This window comes from Mercurialis annua, linkage group LG2, assembly GCF_937616625.2.
Source record: "Mercurialis annua linkage group LG2, ddMerAnnu1.2, whole genome shotgun sequence".
NCBI classification, from domain to species: Eukaryota; Viridiplantae; Streptophyta; class Magnoliopsida; order Malpighiales; family Euphorbiaceae; genus Mercurialis; species Mercurialis annua.
In genome coordinates, this window is record NC_065571.1 from 26,440,138 (window position 1) to 26,463,488 (window position 23,351).

Here is a 23,351-nt window from a genome sequence, read left to right on the forward strand (position 1 = left end):
TTAATTTTTTTAATTAATGAAATTTTCCTCTAAAAGGAAAACTCTTTTTTTTTTTTTCATTTCCACCCTCCACCTCCATCATCATCCGCCCTAACCTCTCAATCTCTGTCACAAAATCTCTCAATCGCCCTAATTACTCTCCGTGTTTCTGAATCTCCGAATCTCCATTATTCAGCAGAAACGAGGCGAGACTGATTGAACAATCGAATGAGCTCCGAATTTGCAACGTCGTAGCCTCTGTCTCTTACCATTTCACGTATGGTCTACTGCTACCAGAAACGCCGCTGTGGATGCATTGTTCAGATGATAATGATCCGCAGGAATAGTCTCCATTGCTGCAAATCAATGTCCATTTTTCAAAGGCGTTTCTCGTTTATTGTTGTTAGGCGATACGACGTTGATATTAAACCTTTAACGTAAGCTTATTTTCATACAATTACAAATAGAAAGCTTAATTAGTTTCTCATTTTCATGTTTCTCATTTTTTTGTTACTGAAATTGATTACAGATTTTGCATTAAAAAGTCAAATATTTACTGAAATTGATTATAGTTAAAAGAAAGCGCTGATTTAGTGTTTATTTAGGTTCACAACTTCTCATTTTAATGTGGGTTGCGCACGTAGAGTGTGGGTTTGGTTGGAGATGTGTAGAGAGATGCATCAATTTGCTAATAAGTTTCCTTCTTTTTATGTCGTTGAATTTCATTAGAGCCATGTTATGGAAATGTAAATATGTTTCTGCTATAAGATTTTAGTTTAGATATACCTATGAGTTCAGATCAGGTCTTACACATCCACAATAATTTGTGCTTCTTAATGTTTGGTGGATGTGCTGGAAAGTTAATGTTATGGTTCATCTTGAATTTGTTTTTCTTTTGGGCCATAGGGTGATGGAAATAAGATCTTTCAAATTCTTCTATCTGTTTGAGTGAGCAACATTTTCTTTTTTCCTATTCTCATATGAGTGTTGTCGATGCTTATGTTAGTGGTCAAAAAATTCATCCACCAGACAGCAAGTCGAATTTGTCTCCTGAGCTATCCTCTTTACTGATAGAAGATGTTGCACAGAACACAAATGGAAGTGTCTATACTCATGAGGTTTGAATGTCTACTAGATTTTATTTATTAAGAGCAATTTGGTTAAGACAGCTACTATATCATCAATGGATTCTGATATTTTTCCTTCTGTTTTGGAAGGGTGGAGGAGAGCCAAAATTTTCTGGGTCACCAACAGAAAAAGCTATTCTTGTTTGGGGAGTCAAGGTATCTTACATCTGTTTTTTTCTCCTTTACAATAAGGCCCATCCTCTCCTTCCTCTTGCAAAGACTTAATCCGATCTTCTTGTTTCACTGGGATATTATTGTTTTGAAATTGTTTTTAAGGATTAGTCCAATGACAGTCAGATATAAAGTTTAGGTAGTAGTAAAAGTTTTTTTTGACTTAATATTTGATGGTCAAAGAAGCTTTGCGTCATTTTTACTTCTAAATTAATTTATCAGTTTTATTATTATGTTCTCCATTAAGTAATCCCAACTTTAAGAAGCCATAAGGAAAAGTCAGTGTATACTATTTCTATGTCTAAGGTCTTAACATTTTTTTCCTTTTTCCGTCAGCTGTTAGTGATTATAAACAGTCTCTTCGGTTCCAAAATTTGAATGAGGAGAAGAGAAACATACATATGGAGGTGGATTTTCACAACATCACAATAACTATGCATTTGAAATTTATTGTCTTCCTCTAATCTTTTCTCTTCTTATTAATCGTACTATAACATGTCCGTGCAGGTTATCAGAGGTGGAAAAAGAATTGATGTTTCCATATATGATCTTATTGTTGGAGATGTTGTGCCACTCAACATTGGTGACCAGGTAGGTACATCATTTCTGCTCTCCCTTTTTTCTAATGTAATTTCCTTCCAATTTTTTCTAGCGTATTTTCTTGATTCTGTAAACACATCTTTAGGTACCTGTTGACAGACTTCTAATCACTGGTCACTCACTTGCTATTGATGAATCAAGCATGACCGGAGAAAGAAATGTTGTAGGCCTCGCGACTCATCCTTAAATTTGGCCAATTGCTTAATGTTGCCTCTGTTATTTAAGTATGATTATTGATTCTGCATGTATACAAGAATTCAAGGGAGCCATTTCTAATGTCTGGCTGTAAAGTAGCAGATGGCAGTGGCACTATGCTGGTATGTTTTTATCTCTTTCTCTTTCCAACCATAGCATTTTATCCTTCTGAAAAAGCAGTTTTCCGTAGTGCGTTATAGGAAATGCAGGAAGTTATAGTTTGCATCTTAAGAAATATTGTTTGAGAAAGCTGCTTTCAATGCTCTCATTTGTTTGTTGGCAATTTTGTAATGTCTTGCTTATTTCTTGGTATACTGCCAAGGAAGCAAATTCAAGTATCATGTTAGTGAACTTGTAAACTATTCTTAACTTCCAAAAATTTGGTTACCAATTTAGTGTGTTTAGTCAGAAATTCGTCGAAATCTGCTTTTCTCGCTTTTCAACCTAAATGCGGAAAAGGAAAAAAGATTATAAGAAAATGATGAACTTTGAGGGATTCTTGAGATTGAATGAGTTATTATGAGCTCATGCATTTATAAGAATTATGCTTTAAATTTTCAACCTAAATGGTCTAGTAGTGTCACTGGATGATGAAAAGGTCCCTTTTAATGCTTATTCTCTGAAAGTTTTATTTGTTGGAAATATAGTTTTCAAGCCCTTCCAAATCCATATGTCATACTTCTTGCTTAATTGAAAATTTGGCTGTTATTAAATTTCTTCTAAAGCAAAATTGATAGACATGGAATTTTGAGGTCCAGGAAATATAGATTATGAATGTAACATGGTTTTGATAAAAAGTTGCACTCATTTGGGCACCATGCTAAACTATCAATAGGTGCTTAAGATGCTAATTTGTGTTGAGACTGGATGCAAGACCCTTGTTGACCTGGAGTCAAAGAGGCTGTTCAACTATGCCAAAATACTGGTGTTAAGGTATTTGTGATGTCCAAAAGTAATTTATTCTTCTTAATGTTTGGTGGGTGTGCTGGAAAGAAAAATGTTTTGGTTGATGGTTTTTTCATTCTTTTGAAAAGAAATTATGTAATATAGAGAATGAATTTAGTTACTCAGCATGTTATCTATTTTATAACTGAACTTCTCTTGGATCATATTTTAGTTTTTTTTATCCCTACTAGAGTTGCTTTAACATTTGACGCCAAATTTAGTTACTCAGCATGTTATATAAATCAGTTCATTTGAACTGAAATTATTCATTGATTGGTGCCCATCTGCTTGCTTATATCAAAACTGATTTTTGGTTTTTGATTCAATTTCTCAGCTCAATTTTAATTTCTCATTTTTTATTGATTCTGTTTCCATATTTATCTCAATGATTTTCTGCAATGAGCATGTTATCTTACCTTTAGTGGGTTGTTCATCTTTTGATATGTTGCAATACCATAATTAATAGTTGAAATTGCAACAGTTTTAATGAATAATTTAGAGGAGTGATGGATAGTTTTGTGGAGGATAGTTTTGTTGCTTTGCTTTTTCGATTATGCTAGTTTGTGCATATTGAACTGCTTTGGTGATTGACATGCAGCTTTGGTTAATTGTTGAACTCTCTATGTTCTCTTTTGTCGGAGGAAAACAGAATTCACATATGCAGAGATAAAGGTTTGCATGTCATTATCATGGACCAATGCTCTGGTAAGAAGACTGGTGACACTATGGCTGTCTCTAGGAAGGGTTCTAGCCTTATTTTGAGAGATACTGCTAACAAAAGTTTTAAGTACGTGACGACTTAAATATATTTTTTAATTCTTTACGCTTTTATTTTCCTTTATAATTTCAAAATTATTCACTTAAATATGTCACTTTAAAAATAAAAGTGTATATCATAAATGTATTCTTTTTCTTGCAGATGATAATTGTTGGAATGAAAGAAGATGGACGTCTACCTATATCAAAAGTTAGGCTTAATTCAGTTTCTTTTTTTAGCAAATATTTTACATGATTGCATACGATCGGTTATTTTAGTATTATTGAAGACTTATTCATTTATAATTTTATGTAATTTTTGAATTGATTTTGTTTTTTATTCATTGATTTTAGCAACGATTTACTGTATTTAATTATTTTAGTATCGATACAAATGAAAATAATAAAATACAATTATAATGACAATTAATTTTGTCACAGCTAACTAATTATAATGACAATTAATTTCATCACGTTATGATAAATTACTTGTTGTGATAAATTAAATTTGCCACCGTTGGCAAATTATAATGATAATTAATTTCGTCACGTCACGATAAATTAATTATTGTGATAAATTCAATTTATCACACCTAATTAATTATATTGACAATTAATTTCATCACGTTATGTTAAATTACTTCTTGTGATAAATTAAATTTATCACAACTAACAAATTATAATGACAATTAATTTTGTCACGTCATGTTAAATTACTTCTTATGATAAATTAAATTTATCACAACAAATTGATTATTATGACAATTAATTTCGTCACGTTATGAAATATTACTTGTGATAAATATTTTTTGTTACTTTACAATCTTTTTGTCACTAGTAACTCGGCGTATGTAGTGACAAATGTATATTAATTGTGATAAATATGGTTTTGTCACCATAAAATCAAATGTCACTAATAACTCGGTGTATGTAGTGACAAATTTATATGAATTGTGATAAATATTTTTCTGTCACGATATTAGCGTTTTGTCACTAGAAGCCGATGTATATTACGACAAATTTTGACAACATTTGATTACTTGTGATATACATTTTCGTCACAATAAATATGAATGTGACAAAACAATTTTATCACAATAGAAAATTTATGGTGACAAACTATAAAATGGACTTATTGTGACTTGTTTGTTTTGACCAACAAAATTTGTCACAATAACGTTGTTGTGATAAATTTTGGGCTTAACGTGATAAATTTCGTTCGTCCCAACAAGCCAATTTTTTTGTAGTGAGACCCTAACTCTAGAGAGTACTAGACACCATATAGGACTAGCACAATTAACACGTCGGAATAAAATACCCAATAGGTAGAAACGCACAATTAATACAAGTCTATTGAGTCCATGCTTTAAAATCCATTTAGAAAATATTATTTAAATAATCTTTAAATAATAATTAGTTTCCAAATAGTAGGTTAGCCGAGTTACCAATAACTAACAAGCTAATCTCACTTATCGAGTGACCTAGGTCTAACCCGACTCAAAACGTTTATCAAATATAAACCCGAGTTTATATTTATAAAATAATTCGATAAAATAATAATCCATTTTAAAAGCAGAACTCAATAAGTTCAATTTCAAGTAACCCGAGTTACAACCAAAATTTAACCATTTTAAGTTCATAAAAGTTTAGGGACTAAACTGTACTTTAGCCAATTTAGGGACTAATTTGTACTTTAGCCAATTTAGGGACTAAACTGTATTTTAGCCAATTTGATATTCGAAATCAAATTAATTACTTTTGTTTACAATTAAAACAAAGTATAGGTTTACAAACCAAAAACTTAATTAAATAAGTTTTAAAAGCGTTTAAGGGCTAAATTGTAATTTAGCCAATTTCATGCCAAATTGATATTCGAAATTAATTATAGTTATTATAATTCAAAATGAAATATAATATCATAACCCACAACTTAATAAGATAAAATATGTCCAAGGGCTAAATTGTAATTTAACCACTTTGATATTCGAAAACAAATATAATTAATCGAGTAATTATATTAACTAAATTTCTAAATTGCTATCGTTTATAATATTTAATTATAAATCAGAACTAAATCCAAGTTGCTAGGTAATGTTTAACTTTAAGGGTTTAATTGATTTAGCCTAAACAATTAAATGATCAAAATGTATATTTGACCATCTCCTTCCATTTGGAAAACCAAATTCCCTCTAACCTACGAATTGCAGTAACCATCTATCAAACTCAAGCTTCCCCAAATTCAACAATTCATTAATAACAAATCAAGGACTCAAGATCAACAATTCATGAATCATGCAAGGTATAACATCCACGATAAGGCAAGAGTACAACTTTTGATAAAAAGAGACATGATATAACGATTAAGAATCGAAACAAAGCCAAAACGATAACTACGGCCGAGAGACTAATCACAAAATAAGATTAAATCAAGTAACAACTAATATACTTAGGGATTTATAGTCACAAACATATAAAAGTAAGAGTCCAAGGGAAAGAAAGGATCGGCAAAAACTATATACACAAGAAACAGTTTATACAATCTTAGACGATAAACCGAACGGCGATTGAAACGAGGTCGATCACGTACCGTTTTGCGAAATCGAGATGGGGAATCGTAGATACATGAGTCTAGAATCTCTGGGATCAAACAGAATCAATTTCGATCTAGAAACGAAGGAGAACGACTCAAATTACGGAATGTCGTTCAAATGCCAAAACTGAAATTCAATGAATTAAGGAACTTACCGAGGCAGCGACTCTGAAGGACGATACCAGCTATGTTTCTCAGAGAATGAGCAAGAGGGTGATGGCTAGGGTTTATGTGAAGTGTGGTGAAGATTTTCTATTTAGAAAGCGTATTTAAATACTGAAGAATATAGGTTAAAATCGAGTTGGAAAGTGGAGCGAAACGTGAGTCAAGATGCTAAGCATCAATTTCAGCCGGTCTCGCTGCTGGTCTCGTACGAGACCAACAGCAACACATGAGGTCTCATTCGAGACCTCAAGGTTCGAACGAGACCTTGCGTGTTTTTTAGGTCTTGATTGAGACCTGATTTACATGATTGTGGTTGAACCATTTGGTTGAAACACAACACAAGGATTTTTTTAGTCGAACTTAAACTGAACCGAACAATGAAACCTAAAAAAAATCCTAAAATGAAATCGGAAATTCATCGGAAATTTTAAGGATTTTTACGGGATATTACACAAACGTTTACAAACGTTACGAAACAAATCCAAAAGTTTTACCTTTTTAGCGATTTAAGCCAAACATTTATAAAGGTTATGAAACAAATTCAAATGTTTCACCTTTTTAGCAATTTAAGCCAAACGTTACCAAACAAATCTAAGCGTTTCACCTTTTTAGCAATTTAAGCCAAAAGTTTACAAACGTTACAAAACCAATCCAAGCGTTTCAACTTTTTCGCAATTTAAGCCAAATGTTTACAAACGTTATGAAACAAATCCAAACGTTTCATCTTTTTAGCGATTTAAGCCAAACGTTTACAAACATTACGAAACAAAACCAAAAGTTTCATGTTTTTAGTGATTTAAACCAAACGTTTACAAACGATACGAAACCAATCCAAACGTTTCCTCTTTTTTGCGATTTAAGACAAAAGTTTACAAACGTTACAAAATAAATCCAAACATTGAACCTTTTTTGCGATAGCAACGTTAAGAAACAAATCCAAAAGTTTCACCTTTTTAGCGATTTAACGTTTACAAACGTTACAAAACAAATCCAAACGTTTCGCCTTTTAGCAATTGAAGCCAAACATTTACAAACATTACCAAACAAATCCAAACGTTTCCCCTTTTTAGCGATTTAAGCCAAACGTTTACAAATGTTACGAAACAAAACCAAACATTTAAAATGTTACGAAACAAATCCAAACGTTTCACATTTTTAGCGATTTAAGCCAAACCTTTACAAATGTTACGAAACAAATCCAAGCGTTTTGTCTTTTTAGCAAATTAAGCCAAACATTTACAAACGTTATAAAACAAATCTAAGTGTTTCACCTTTTTAGCAATTTACGCCAAACGTTTACAAACGTTCCGAAACAAATCCAACTGTTTCACCTTTTTAGTAATTAAAGCCAAACATTTAGAAACGTTACGAAACAAATCCAAGCGTTTCACCCTTTTTAGCAATTTAAGACGAACGTTTACAAACACTACGAAACAAATCCAAACGTCTCACCTTTTTAGCGATTTAAGCCGAACGTTTACAAACGTTACGAAACAAAACCAAACATTTCACCTTTTTAGCGAATTAAGCCAAACATTTACAAACATTACGAAACAAATCCAAATGTTTCCCCATTTTAGCAATTTAAGCCAAACATTTACAAACGTTATGAAAAAAATCCAAACGTTTAATATTTTTAGCAATTTAAGCCAAACATTTAGAAACGTTACGAAACAAAAACCAAGCATTTGACCTTTTCAGTAATATATGTCAAACGTTTACAAACATAACAAAACAAATCCAAGCGTTTCAACGTTTTAGCAATATAAGCCAAACGTTCCGAAACAAATCCAAGCGTTTTACCTTTTTAGCGATTTAAGCCAAACGTTTACAAACGGTACAAAACAAATCCAAACGTTTCACCTTTTTAGCGATTTAAGCCAAACGTTTACAAACGCCACCAAACAAATCCAAACGTTTCGCCTTTTAAACAATGTATGCCAAATGTTTACAAAGAATGCGAAATAAATCCAAGAGTTTTACCTTTTAAGAAAATTAAGCTAAACGTTTACAAACGTTACAAAACAAATCTAAGCGTTTCACCTTTTTAGTAATTTAAGCCAAACGTTTACAAACGTTAGGGAAAAAATCCAAGCGTTTCACCTTTTTAGCAATTTAAGGCAAACGTTTACAAAGGTTTTAAAACAAATCCAAAGGTTTCACCTTTTTAGCAATTTAAGCAAAACGTTTACAAATGTTACGAAACAAATCCAAGCGTTTCACCTTTTTAGCAATTTAAGCCAAACGTTATAATACAAATCCAAGCGTTTCACCTTTTTAGCAATTTAAGGCAAACGTTTACAAAGGTTTTAAAACAAATCCAAAGGTTTCACCTTTTTAGCAATTTAAGCAAAACGTTTACAAATGTTACGAAACAAATCCAAGCGTTTCACCTTTTTAGCAATTTAAGCCAAACGTTATAATACAAATCCAAGCGTTTCACCTTTTTAGCAATTTAAGCTAAATGTTTATAGACGTTATGAAACAATCTAAGCGTTTAACCTTTTTAGCAATTTAAGCCAAACGTTTCACCTTTTTAGCGATTAAGCCAAACGTTACGAAACAAAACCAAAACGTTTCCCCTTTTTAGCAATATTAGCCAACCGTTTACAAACGTTACGGAACAAATTGAAACGTTTCCCCACTTTAGAAATTTAAGCCAAACGCTTAAAACGTTACGAAACAAATCCAAACATTTTACCTTTTTAGCGATTTAAGTCAAACGTTTACAAACGTTACGAAACACATCCAAATGTTTCGCCTTTTTAGCGATTGAAGCCAAACGTTTACAAACGTTACGAAACAAATCCAAACGTTTCACATTTTTAGCGATTTAAGCCAAACGTTTACAAATGTTACGAAACAAAACCAAGCGTTTCAATTTTTTAGCAATTTAAGCCAAACGTTTACAAACGTTACGAAGCAAATCCAAGCGATTCAACCTTTTCAGCAATCTAAGCCAAACATTTGCAAACATTACGAAACAAATCCAAATGTTTCACATTTTTAGCAATTTAAGCCAAACATTTACAAACGGTACGAAACAAATCCAAACGTTTCACCGTTTTAGCGATTTAAGCCAAACGTTTATAAACGCTACGAAATAAATCCAAACGTTTCCCCTAGCAATTTAAGCCAAACGCATACAAACGTTACAAAACAAATCAAAGTGTTTCACCTTTTTAGCAATTTAGGCCAAACATTTACAAAGGTTAGAAAACAAATCCTCACCTTTTTAATGATTTAAGCCAAACGTTTACAAACGATACGAAACAAATCGAAACGTTTCACCTTTTTAGCGATTTAAGCCAAACGTTTACAAACGGTAAGAAAAAAATCCAAACATTTCACCTTTTTAGCGATTTAAGCCAAACGTTTACAAAAGTTATGAAACAAATCCAAACGTTAAACTTTTTTAGCGATTTAAGCCAGACGTTTACAAACGTTACGAAACAAGTTAAAACGTTTTACCTTTTTAGCGATTTAAGCCAAACATTTACAAACGTTACGAAACAAATCCAAATGTTTCACATTATTAGCGATGTAAGCCAAACGTTTACAAACATTACGAAGCAAAACCAAGCGTTTCACCTTTTTAGCAATTTAAGCCAAACGTTTATAAATATTACGAAATTTCAAACGTTTCTCCTTTTTAGCGATTTCAGCGAAACGCTTACAAACGTTAAGAAATAAATCCAAACATTTTACCTTTTTAGCGATATAAGCCAGACGTTATGAAACAAATGAAAACGTTTCGCCATTTTAGCAATTGAAGCCAAACATTTATAAACGTTACAAAACAAATCCAAGCGTTTCACCTTTTTTGCAATTTAAGCCAAACGATTACAAACGTTACGAAACAAATCCAAACATTTCACCTTTTTAGCGATTTAAGCCAAACGTTTACAAACAATACGAAACAAATCCAAATATTTCACCTTTTTAGCGATTTAAGCCAAACGTTTACAAACGTATTAAAGAAATCCAAACATTTCACCTTTTTAGCGATTTAAGCCAAACCTTTACAAAGGTTACGAAAGAAATCCAATTTTTTCACCTTTTTAGCAATTTAAGCCAAACGTTTACAAACATTACGAAACAAATCTCAGCGTTTTACCTTTTTAGCAATTTAAGCCAAACGTTTACAAACGTTATGAAACAAATCCCAGCGTTTAACTTTTTTTAGCAATTTAAGCAAAACGTTTACAAACGTTACGTAACAAATCCAAACGTTTCAATTTTTTTATCGATTTAAGCCAAACATTACAAACGTTACGAAACAAATCCAAACGTTTCACCTTTTTTGCTATTTAAGTCAAACGTTTACAAACGTTACTAAACAAATCCAAACGTTTCCTCTTTTTAGCTATGTAAGCCAAACGTTTACAAACGTTACGAAACAAATCCAAACGTTTCCCTTTTTTAGCGATTTAAGCAAAACGTTTACAAACGTTACGAAACAAAATCCAAATGTATCACCTTTTTAGTGATTTAAGCCAAACGTTTACAAACGTTACGAAACAAATCCAAACGTTTCACTTTTTTAGCGATTTAAGCAAAACTTTTACAAACATTACGAAACAAATTCAAGCGTTTCACCTTCTTAGCAATTTAAGCCAAAAGTTTATAAATGTTTCGAAACAAATCCAAGTATTTCACCATTTTAGCAATATGAGCCAAACGTTTACAAACGTTACGACACAAATCCAAATATTTCACCTTTTTAGCGATTTACGCCAAACGTTTACAAACGTTACGAAACAAATCCAAGCGTTTTAACTTTTTAGCAATTTAAGCCGAACGTTACGAAACAAATCCAAGAATTTGACATTTTTAACAAATTAAGCCAAACGTTTACAAACGTTATGTAACAAATTGAAACGTTTCACTTTTTTATCGATTTAAGCCAAACGTTAACAAACGTTTCGAAACAAATCCAAACGTTTAAAATGTTACGAAACCAATCCAAGCGATTTAAGCCAAACGTTTACAAACATTAGGAAACAAAACCAAGCGTTTCACATTATTAGCAATTTAAGCAAAACGTTTACAAATGCTATGAAACAAATCCAAGTGTTTCACCTTTTTAGCAATATAAGCCAAACGTTTATAAATGTTACGAAACAAATCCAAGCGTTTCACCTTTTTAGCGATTTAAGCCAAACATTTACAAACGTATGAAAAAAATCCAAACTTTTCACCTTTTTAGCGATTTAAGCCAGATATTTACAAAGGTAGGAAACAAATCCAAATTTTTCACCTTTTTAGCAATTTAAGCCGAACGTTTACAAACGTTACGAAACAAATCAAGGCAATTCATATTTTTAGCAATTTATGAAAAACGTTTACAAACGTTACGAAACAAATCCAAGTGATTCACCTTTATAGCAATTTAAGCCAAACGTTAACAAATGTTACGAAAAATATCCAAATGTTTCACCTTTTTAGCGATTCAAGCAAAAGTTTTACAAAGGTTATGAAACAAATCGAAGTGTTTCACCTTTTGAGCAATTTAAGCCAAATGTTTACAAACGTTACGAAACAAATCAAAACATTTCACCTTTTTAGTGATTGAAGACAAACGTTTACAAATGTTACGAAATAAATCCAAACCTTTCGAAACAAATCCAAACATTTAAAACGTTACGAAGCAAATTCAAACGTTTTACCTCTTCAACGATTTAAGCCAAACGTTTACAAATGTTACAAAACAAAGCCAAACTTTTACAAATGTTACGAAACAAAACCAATTGTTTCACCTTTTTATCGATTAAGCCGAACGTTTAGAGACGTTACAAAACAAATCCGAGTGTTTCACCTTTTTAGCAATTTAAGCCAAACGTTTACCAAAGTTACAGAACAAAACCAAGCCTTTCACATTTATAGCGATTTAAGCAAAACGTTTACAAACTCTATGGAACAAATCCTAACGTTTCACCTTTTTAGCGATTGAGCCCAAACGTTTACAAACGTTACGAAATAAATCCAAACGTTTCACCTTTTTAGCGATTTAAGCCAAACATTTACAAAAATTGCAAAACAAAACCAAACGTATCACCTTTTTAGCGATTTAAGCCAAACATTTACAAACGTTACGAAACAAAACAAAACGTCTAAAACTTTACGAGACAAACGTTACGAAACAAATCAAAACGTCTACAAAAATTACGAAACAAAACCAAAAGTTTCACATTTTTAGCGATTTAATCCAAACATTTACAAACGTTACGAAACAAAACCAAATGTTTCACCTTTTTAGCGATTTAAGCCAAACGTTTAAAAACTTTAGAAAAAAAACCAAACGTTTAAAATGTTACGAAAAAAACGTTACGAAACAAATCCTTTACCAACGTTACGAAACAAAACCAAACGTCTCACCTTTTTAGTGATTTAAGCCAAACGTTTATAAACGTTACGAAACAAAACCAAACGTTTCACCTATTTAGCGATTTAAGCCATACATTTACAAACGTACGAAACAAATCCATTTAGCGATTTAAGCCAAACGTTTACAAACTTTACGAAACAAATCCAAACGTTTCCCGTTTTTCGCGATTTAAGCCAAAACGTTACGAAACAAAACCAAACGTTTCGCTTTATAAGCGATTTAAGCCAAACGTTAACAAACGTTACGAAACAAAACCAAACGTTTAAAACGTTAGGAAATATATCCAAACATTTACAAACATAACAAAACAACACCAAACATTTCCCCATTTTAGCGATTAGAGCCAAGCGTTTATAAACGTTACGAAACAAAACCAAATGTTTGTAAACTTTGAGAAACAAATCCAAACGTTTCCCATTTTTATAGATTTAAGCCAAACGTTTACAAACGTTACGAAACAAATCCAAACATTTCCCCTTTTTAGTGATTGAAGCCAAACGTTTACAAACGTTACGAAACAAATCCAAACGTCTCGAAACAAATCCAAACGTTTGTAATGTTAGGATACAAATCCAACTGTTTCACCTTTTTCGTGATTTAAGACGAACGTTTACAAAGGTTACGAATCAAAACCAAACTTTTCACCTTTTTAGCGATTTAAGCCAAACGTTTACAAACATTACTAAACAAATCCAAACGTTTCGCCCTTTTAGCAATTTAAACCAAATGTTTAAAACGTTACAGAACAAATCAAATCGTTTTATACTTTTAGCAATTTAAGCTAAACGTTTACAAATGTTACGAAACAAATCTAAACATTTCACCTTTTTAGCAATTTAAGCCAAACGTTTACATACATTACAATACAAACCCAAACGTTTCACCTTTTTAGCGATTTTAGCAGAATGTTTACAAACGATTCGAAACAAAACCAAACGTTTCACCTTTTTTGCGATTTAAGCCAAACATTTTCAAATGTTACGGAACAAATCCAAACATTTAACCTTTTTAGCGATATAAGTCAAACATTTACAAATGTTATGAAACAAATCCAAACGTTTCACCTTTTTAAAGATTTAAACAAAACCTTTACAAACGTTACGAAACAAATACAAACGTTTTACCTTTTTAGCAATTTAAGCCACACGTTTACAAAGGTTACGAAACAAATCCAAACATGTCACCTTTTTAGCAAATTAAACCAAACTTTTACAAAACGTTATGAAACAAATGCAAATATTTCACCTTTTTGGCGATTTAAGCCAAACATTTACAAAAGTTACGAAACAAATACAAAAGCTTCACATTTTTAGCGATTTAAGCCGAACTTTAACAGAAGTTACAAAACAAATTCAAGCGTTTCACGTTTTTAGCAATTTAAGCCGAACGTTTACAAACGTTACGATATTTCAAACGCTTCACCTTTTTAGCGATTTAAGCCAAACGTTTACAAATGATACGAAACAAGTCCAAATGTTTTACCTTTTTAGCAATTTAAGCTAAATGTTTACAAACGTTACGAAACATATCCAAACGTTTTGCCTTTTAGGAATTTAAGCCAAACGTTTACAAACGTTTAGAAATAAATCTAAACGTTTCACCTTTTTAGCGATTTAAGCCAAACGTGTACAAACGATACGAAACCAAACCAAAGATTTAAAACGTTACAAAACAAATCATAATGTTTCACATTTATAGCAATTTAAGCCAAACTCTTACAAACGTTACGAAAAAAACCAAGCGTTCCACCTTTTTAGCAACTTAAACCAAACGTTTACAAACGTTATGAAACAAATCCAAGCGTTTCACCTTTTTAGCAATTTAAACTAATCGTTTACAAACGTTCTGAAACAAATTTAAGCGTTTCACCTTTTTAGTAATTTAAGCCAAACGTTTACAAACGTTACGAAACAAATCCAATCATTTCACCTTTTAAACGATTTAAGCCAAACGTTTGCAAACTTTACGAAACAAATCCATACAATTCACCTTTTTAGTGATTTAAGCCAAACTTTTACAAACGCATGAAAGAAATCCAAACGTTTCACCTTTTTAGCGATTTAAGCCAAACATTTACAAAGGTTACGAAACAAATCCAAATTTTTCACCTTTTTAGCAATTTAAGCCAAACGTTTACAAACGTTACAAAACAAATAAAAGTGTTTCACCTTTTTAGCAATATAAGCTAAACGTTTACAAAGGTTCTAAAACATATTCAAGAGTTTCACCTTTTTAGGAATTTAAGCCAAACGTTTACAAACGCTACGAAACAAATTCTAGTGTTTCTCCTTTTTAGAAATTTAAGCCAAACTTTTACCAACGTTGAGCAACAAATCCAAACGTGTCACCTTTTTAGCGAATTAAGCCATACGTTTATAAACCTTACGAAACAAATCCAATCGTTTCCCCATTTTTGCGATTTAAGCCAAACGTTTAAAACATTACGAAACAAATCCAAACATTTCACCTCTTTAGTGTTTTATGCCAAACGTTTACAAATGTTACGAAACAAATCCAAGCGTTTCACCTTTTTAGCAATTTAAGCCAAACGTTTACAAAGTTACGAAACAAATCCAAGTGTTTTACCTTATTAGCAATTTAAGCCAAAAGTTTACAATCGTTTCGTAACAAATCCAAACGTTTCAATTTTTTATCGATTTAAGCCAAACGTTTACAAACGTTACGAAACAAAACCAAATGTTTCACCTTTTTAGCGATTTAAGCAAAACGTTTACAAATGTTACGAAACAAATCCAAACGTTTCACCTTTTTAGCTATTTAAGCCAAACGTTTACAAACGTTACGAAACAAATCCAAATGTTTCACCTTTTTATCAATTTAAGCAAACTGTTTACAAACTTTACGAAACAAATCCAAACGTTTCACCTTTTTAGCTATTTAAGCCAAACGTTTACAAACATTACGAAACAAATCCAAACGTTTCCCCTTTTTAGCGAATTAAGCCAAACGTTTACAAATGTTACAAAACAAATCCAAACGTTTCACCTTTTTAGCGATTTAAGCCAAACGTTTACAAACGTTACCAAACAAATCCAAATGTTTCGCCTTTTTAGCGATTTAAGCAAAACGTTGACAAACATTACGAAACAAATCCAAAAATTTCAATTTTTTAGCGATTTAAGCCAAACGTTTAACAAAACAAATCCAAACGTTTCACCTTTAAAGCGATTTAAGCCAAACGTTTATAAACGTTACGAAACAAAACCAAATGTTTCACCTTTTTAGCGATTTAAGCCAAACGTTTACAAACGTTACGAAACAAAACCAAACGTTTCACCTTTTAAGCGATTTAAGCCAAACATTTACAAACGTTACGAAACAAAACCAAAAGTCTCACCTTTTTAGCGATTTAAGCCAAACGTTTACAAACGTTACGAAACAAATCTAATCATTTCACCTTTTAAGCGATTTAAGCCAAACGTTTGCAAACGTTACGAAACAAATCCATACAATTCACCTTTTTAGTGATTTAAGCCAAACTTTTACAAACGTATGAAAGAAATCCAAACGTTTCACCTTTTTACCGATTTAAGCCAAACATTTACAAATGTTACGAAACAAATCCAAATTTTTCACCTTTTTAGCAATTTAAGCCAAAGATTTACAAACGTTACAAAACAAATCAAAGCGTTTCACCTTTTTAGCAATTTAAGCGAAACGTTTAGAAACGTTCTGAAACAAATTCAAGTGATTCACCTTTTTAGGAATTTAAGCCAAACGTTTACAAACGTTGCGAAACAAATTCTAGTGGTTCACCTTTTTAGCAATTTAAGCCAAACTTTTACAAACGTTGAGAAACAAATCCAAACGTGTCACGTTTTTAGCGATTTAAGCCATACGTTATAAACCTTAAGAAAAAAATCCAATTGTTTCCCCATTTTTGCGATTTAATCCAAACGTTTAAAACATTACGAAACAAATCCAAACATTTCACCTCTTTAGTGTTTGATGCCAAACGTTTACAAACGTTACAAAACAAATCCAAGCGTTTCACCTTTTTAGCAATTTAACCCAAACGTTTACAAAGTTACGAAACAAATCCAAGTGTTTCACCTTTTTAGCAATTTAAGCCAAAAGTTTACAAACGATTCGTAACAAATCCAAACGTTTCACTTTTTTTATCGATTTAAGCCAAACGTTTACAAACGTTACGAAACAAAACCAAACGTTTCCCCTTTTTAGCGATTTAAGCCAAACGTTTACAAAGGTTACGAAACAAATCCAAACGTTTCACCTTTTTTTATCTATTTAAGCCAAACGTTTACAAACGTTACGAAACAAATCCAAACGTTTCACCTTTTTAGCAATTTAAGCAAACCGTTTACAAACGGTACGCAACAAATACAAATGTTTCACCTTTTTAGCTATTTAAGCCAAACGTTTACAAATTCTACAAAACAAATCCAAAAGTTTCGCCTTTTTAGCGATTTAAGGAAAATGTTTACAAACATTACGAAACAAATCCAAACGTTTTGCCTTTTTAGCGATTTAAGCCAAACGTTTACAAACGTTACGAAACAAATCCAAACGTTTCCCCTTTTAGCGATTTAAGCCAAACGTTTAACAAAACAAATCCAAACGTTTCACCTTTTAAGAGATTTAAGCCAATAGCTTACAAACGTTACGAAACAAAACCAAATGTTTCACATTTTTAGCGATTTAAGCCAAATGTTTATAAACGTTACGAAACAAAACCAAACGTTTCACCTTTTAAGCGATTTAAGCCAAACATTTACAAAAGTTACGAATCAAAACCAAAAGTCTCACCTTTTTAGCGATTTAAGCCAAACGTTTACAAACTTTACGAAACAAATCCAAATATTTCACCTTTTTAGCTATTTAAGCCAAACGTTTACCAACGTTACAAAACAAATCCAAACGTTTAACCCTCTTAGCGATTTAAGCTAACCGTTTACAAACATTACGAAACAAATCCAAACGTTTCACCTCCTTAGTGTTTTATGCCAAACGTTTACAAATGTTTTGAAACAAATCCAAGCGTTTCAACTTTTTAGCAATTTAAGCCAAACGTTTACAAACGATAAGAAACAAATCCAAGTGTTTCACCTTTTTAGCAATTTAAGCCAAACGTTTACAAACGTTACGTAAAAAATCCAAACGTTTCACTTTTTTACCGATTTAAGCCAAACGTTTACAAACGTTACAAATCAAAACCAAACGTTTCACCTTTTTAACGATTTAAGCCTAACGTTTACAAACGTTACGAAACAAAACCAAACGTTTCACCTTTTTAACGATTTAAGCCAAACGTTTCGTAACAAATCCAAAAGTTTCACTTTTTTATCGATTTAAGCCAAACGTTTACAAACGTTACGAAACAAAACCAAACGTTTCCCCTTTTTAGCGATTTAAGCCAAATGTTTACAAAGGTTACGAAACAAATCCAAACGTTTCACCTTTTTTTATCTATTTAAGCCAAACGTTTACAAACGTTACGAAACAAATCCAAACGTTTCACCTTTTTAGCAATTTAAGCAAACCGTTTACAAACTGTACGCAACAAATCCAAATGTTTCACCTTTTTAGCTATTTAAGCCAAACGTTTACAAATGCTACAAAACAAATCCAAAAGTTTCGCCTTTTTAGCGATTTAAGGAAAATGTTTACAAACATTACGAAACAAATCCAAACGTTTCGCCTTTTTAGCGACTTAAGCCAAACGTTTACAAACGTTACGAAACAAATCCAAACGTTTCCCCTTTTAGCGATTTAAGCCAAACGGTTAACAAAACAAATCCAAACGTTTCACCTTTTAAGAGATTTAAGCCAATAGCTTACAAACGTTACGAAACAAAACCAAATGTTTCACATTTTTAGCGATTTAAGCCAAATGTTTATAAACGTTACGAAACAAAACCAAACGTTTCACCTTTTAAGCGATTTAAGCCAAACATTTACAAAAGTTACGAATCAAAACCAAAAGTCTCACCTTTTTAGCGATTTAAGCCAAACGTTTACAAACGTTACGAAACAAATCCAAATATTTCACCTTTTTAGCTATTTAAGCCAAACGTTTACAAACGTTACAAAACAAATCCAAACGTTTCACCCTCTTAGCGATTTAAGCTAACCGTTTACAAACATTACGAAACAAATCCAAACGTTTCACCTTTTTAGCGATTTAAGCAAATGTTTACAAACGTTACGAAACAAATCCAAATGTTTCACCTTTTTAGCAATTTAAGCAAAACGTTTACAAACACTACGAAACAAATCCAAGCGTTTCACTTTCTTAGCAATTTAAGCCAAACGTTTACAAACGTTACGAAACTAATTCAATCATTTCACCTTTTAAGCGATTTAAGTCAAACATTTACAAACGTTACGCAAGAAATCCATACAATTCACCTTTTTAGTGATTTAAGCCAAACGTTAACAAACGTATGAATGAAATCCAAACGTTTCACCTTTTTAGTGATTTAAGCCAAACATTTACAAAGGTTACGAAACAAATACAAATCTTTCACCTTTTTAGCAATTTAAGCCAAACGTTTACAAACGTTACGAAACAAATCCAAGCGTTTCACCTTTTTAGAAATTTAAGCTAAACGTTTACAAACGTTCTGAAATATATTCAAGCATTTCACCTTATTAGTAATTTACGTTAAACATTTACAATCGTTACGAAAAAAATACTAGCGTTTCACCTTTTTAGTAATTAAAGCCAAATGTTTACAAACGTTACGAAACAAATCCAAACGTTTCACCTTTTTAGCGATATAAGCCATACGTTTATAGACGTTACGAAACAAATCCAAACGTTTCCCCATTTTTGCGATTTAGGCCCAAACGTTTAAAACATTACGAAAGAAATCCAAACATTTCACCTCCTTAGTGTTTTATGCCAAACGTTTACAAACGTTTTGAAACAAATCCAAGCGTTTCACCTTTTTAGCAATTTAAGCCAAACGTTTACAAACGATAAGAAACAAATGCAAGTGTTTCACCTTTTTAGCAATTTAAGCCAAACGTTTACAAACGTTATGTAACAAATCCAAACGTTTCACTTTTTTACCGATTTAAGCCAAACGTTTACAAACGTTACAAATCAAAACCAAACGTTTCACCTTTTTAACGATTTAAGCCTAACGTTTACAAACGTTACGAAACAAAGCCAAACGTTTCACCTTTTAAGCGATTTAAGCCAAACATTTACAAACGTTACGAAACAAAACCAAAAGTCTCACCTTTTTAGCGATTTAAGCCAAACGTTTACAAACGTTACGAAACAAATCTAATCATTTCACCTTTTAAGCGATTTAAGCCAAACGTTTGCAAACGTTACGAAACAAATCCATACAATTCACCTTTTTAGTGATTTAAGCCAAACTTTTACAAACGTATGAAAGAAATCCAAACGTTTCACCTTTTTAGCGATTTAAGCCAAACATTTACAAATGTTACGAAACAAATCCAAATTTTTCACCTTTTTAGAAATTTAAGCCAAACATTTACAAACGTTACAAAACAAATCAAAGCGTTTCACCTTTTTAGCAATTTAAGCGAAACGTTTAGAAACGTTCTGAAACAAATTCAAGTGATTCACCTTTTTAGGAATTTAAGCCAAACGTTTACAAACGTTGCGAAACAAATTCTAGTGTTTCACCTTTTTAGCAATTTAAGCCAAACTTTTACAAACGTTGAGAAACAAATCCAAACGTGTCACGTTTTTAGCGATTTAAGCCATACGTTTATAAACCTTACGAAAAAAATCCAATTGTTTCCCCATTTTTGCGATTTAATCCAAACGTTTAAAACATTACGAAACAAATCCAAACATTTCACCTCTTTAGTGTTTGATGCCAAACGTTTACAAACGTTACAAAACAAATCCAAGCGTTTCACCTTTTTAGCAATTTAACCCAAACGTTTACAAAGTTACGAAACAAATCCAAGTGTTTCACCTTTTTAGCAATTTAAGCCAAAAGTTTACAAACGTTTCGTAACAAATCCAAACGTTTCACTTTTTTATCGATTTAAGCCAAACGTTTACAAACGTTACGAAACAAAACAAAACGTTTCCCCTTTTTAGCGATTTAAGCCAAACGTTTACAAAGGTTACGAAACAAATCCAAACGTTTCACCTTTTTTTATCTATTTAAGCCAAATGTTTACAAACGTTACGAAACAAATCCAAACGTTTCACCTTTTTAGCAATTTAAGCAAACCGTTTACAAACGGTATGCAACAAATCCAAATGTTTTACCTTTTTAGCTATTTAAGCCAAACGTTTACAAATGCTACAAAACAAATCCAAAAGTTTCGCCTTTTTAGCGATTTAAGGAAAATGTTTACAAACATTATGAAACAAATCCAAACGTTTCGCCTTTTTAGCGATTTAAGCCAAACGTTTACAAACGTTACGAAACAAATCCAAACGTTTCCCCTTTTAGCGATTTAAGCCAAAAGTTTAACAAAACAAATCCAAACGTTTCACCTTTTAAGAGATTTAAGCCAATAGCTTACAAACGTTACGAAACAAAACCAAATGTTTCACATTTTTAGCGATTGAAGCCAAATGTTTATAAACGTTGCGAAACAAAACCAAACGTTTCACCTTTTAAGCGATTTAAGCCAAACATTTACAAAAGTTACGAATCAAAACCAAAAGTCTCACCTTTTTAGCGATTTAAGCCAAACGTTTACAAACGTTACGAAACAAATCCAAATATTTCACCTTTTTAGCTATTTAAGCCAAATGTTTACAAACGTTTCAAAACAAATCCAAACGTTTCACCCTCTTAGCGATTTAAGCTAACCGTTTACAAACATTACGAAACAAATCCAAACGTTTCACCTTTTTAGCGATTTAAGCAAATGTTTACAAACGTTACGAAACAAATCCAAATGTTTCACCTTTTTAGCGATTTAAGCATAACGTTTACAAACACTACGAAACAAATCCAAGCGTTTCACTTTCTTAGCAATTTAAGCCAAACGTTTACAAACGTTACGAAACTAATTCAATCATTTCACCTTTTAAGCGATTTAAGTCAAACGTTTACAAACGTTACGCAAGAAATCCATACAATTCACCTTTTTAGTGATTTAAGCCAAACTTTTACAAACGTATGAATGAAATCCAAACATTTCACCTTTTTAGTGATTTAAGCCAAACATTTACAAAGGTTACGAAACAAATACAAATCTTTCACCTTTTTAGCAATTTAAGCCAAACGTTTACAAACGTTACGAAACAAATCCAAGCGTTTCAGCTTTTTAGAAATTTAAGCTAAACGTTTACAAACGTTCTGAAATATATTCAAGCATTTCACCTTATTAGTAATTTACGTTAAACATTTACAATCTTTACGAAATAAATACTAGCATTTCACCTTTTTAGCAATTAAAGCCAAATGTTTACAAACGTTACGAAACAAATCCAAACGTTTCACCTTTTTAGCGATATAAGCCATACGTTTATAGACGTTACGAAACAAATCCAAACGTTTCCCCATTTTTGATGATTTAGGCCCAAACGTTTAAAACATTACGAAAGAAATCCAAACATTTCACCTCCTTAGTGTTTTATGCCAAACGTTTACAAACGTTTTGAAACAAATCTAAGCGTTTCACCTTTTTAGCAATTTAAGCCAAACGTTTACAAACGATAAGAAACAAATCCAAGTGTTTCACCTTTTTAGCAATTTAAGCCAAACGTTTACAAACGTTACGTAGCAAATCCAAACGTTTCACTTTTTTACCGATTTAAGCCAAACGTTTACAAACGTTACAAATGAAAACCAAACGTTTCACCTTTTTAACGATTTAAGCCAAACATTTACAAACGTTACGAAACAAATCCAAACGTTTCACCCTTTTAGCGATTTAAGTAAACCGTTTACAAATACTACAAAACAAATCCAAACGTTTCACCTTTTTAGCGATTGAAGAAAATGTTTATAAACATTACGAAACAAATCCAAACATTTCACCCTTTTAGCGATTTAAGCAAAATGTTTACAAACATTACGAAATAAATCCAAACGTGTCCCCTTCTTAGTAATTTAAGCCAAACGCTTATAAACATTATGAAACAAATCCAAACGTTTCACCTTTTTAGCAATTTAAACCAAACGTTTACAAACGTTACGAAACAAATCCAATCATTTCACCTTTTAAGCTATTTATGCCAAACGTTTACAAACATTATGAAACAAATCCATATAATTCACCTTTTTAGTGATTTAGGCCAAACATTTACAAAGGTATGAAAGAAATCTAAACGTTTCCCCTTTTTAGCGATTTAAGCCAAACATTTACAAAAGTTAAGAAACAAATCCAAAATTTTCACCTTTTTAGCAATTTAAGCCAAACGTTTACAAACGTTATGAAACAAATCCAAGCGTTTCACCTTTTTAGCAATTTAAGCCAAACGTTTACAAACGTTACG

At 31.8% G+C, this 23,351-nt stretch overlaps 2 long non-coding RNA genes across 2 annotated transcripts; both read left to right on the forward strand.

The window, feature by feature from the left end:
* The first annotated feature begins 1,209 nt into the window (after nt 1-1,209).
* Nucleotides 1,210-2,262, forward strand: LOC126667479 (uncharacterized). The gene is made up of 4 exons (XR_007638200.2): nt 1,210-1,262; nt 1,614-1,684; nt 1,785-1,868; nt 1,963-2,262. It is a non-coding gene; the product is annotated as an uncharacterized LOC126667479 (long non-coding RNA).
* A 1,287-nt stretch (nt 2,263-3,549) lies between these two features.
* Nucleotides 3,550-4,079, forward strand: LOC126667364 (uncharacterized). The gene is made up of 2 exons (XR_007638176.2): nt 3,550-3,804; nt 3,937-4,079. It is a non-coding gene; the product is annotated as an uncharacterized LOC126667364 (long non-coding RNA).
* Nucleotides 4,080-23,351: the final 19,272 nt, after the last annotated feature.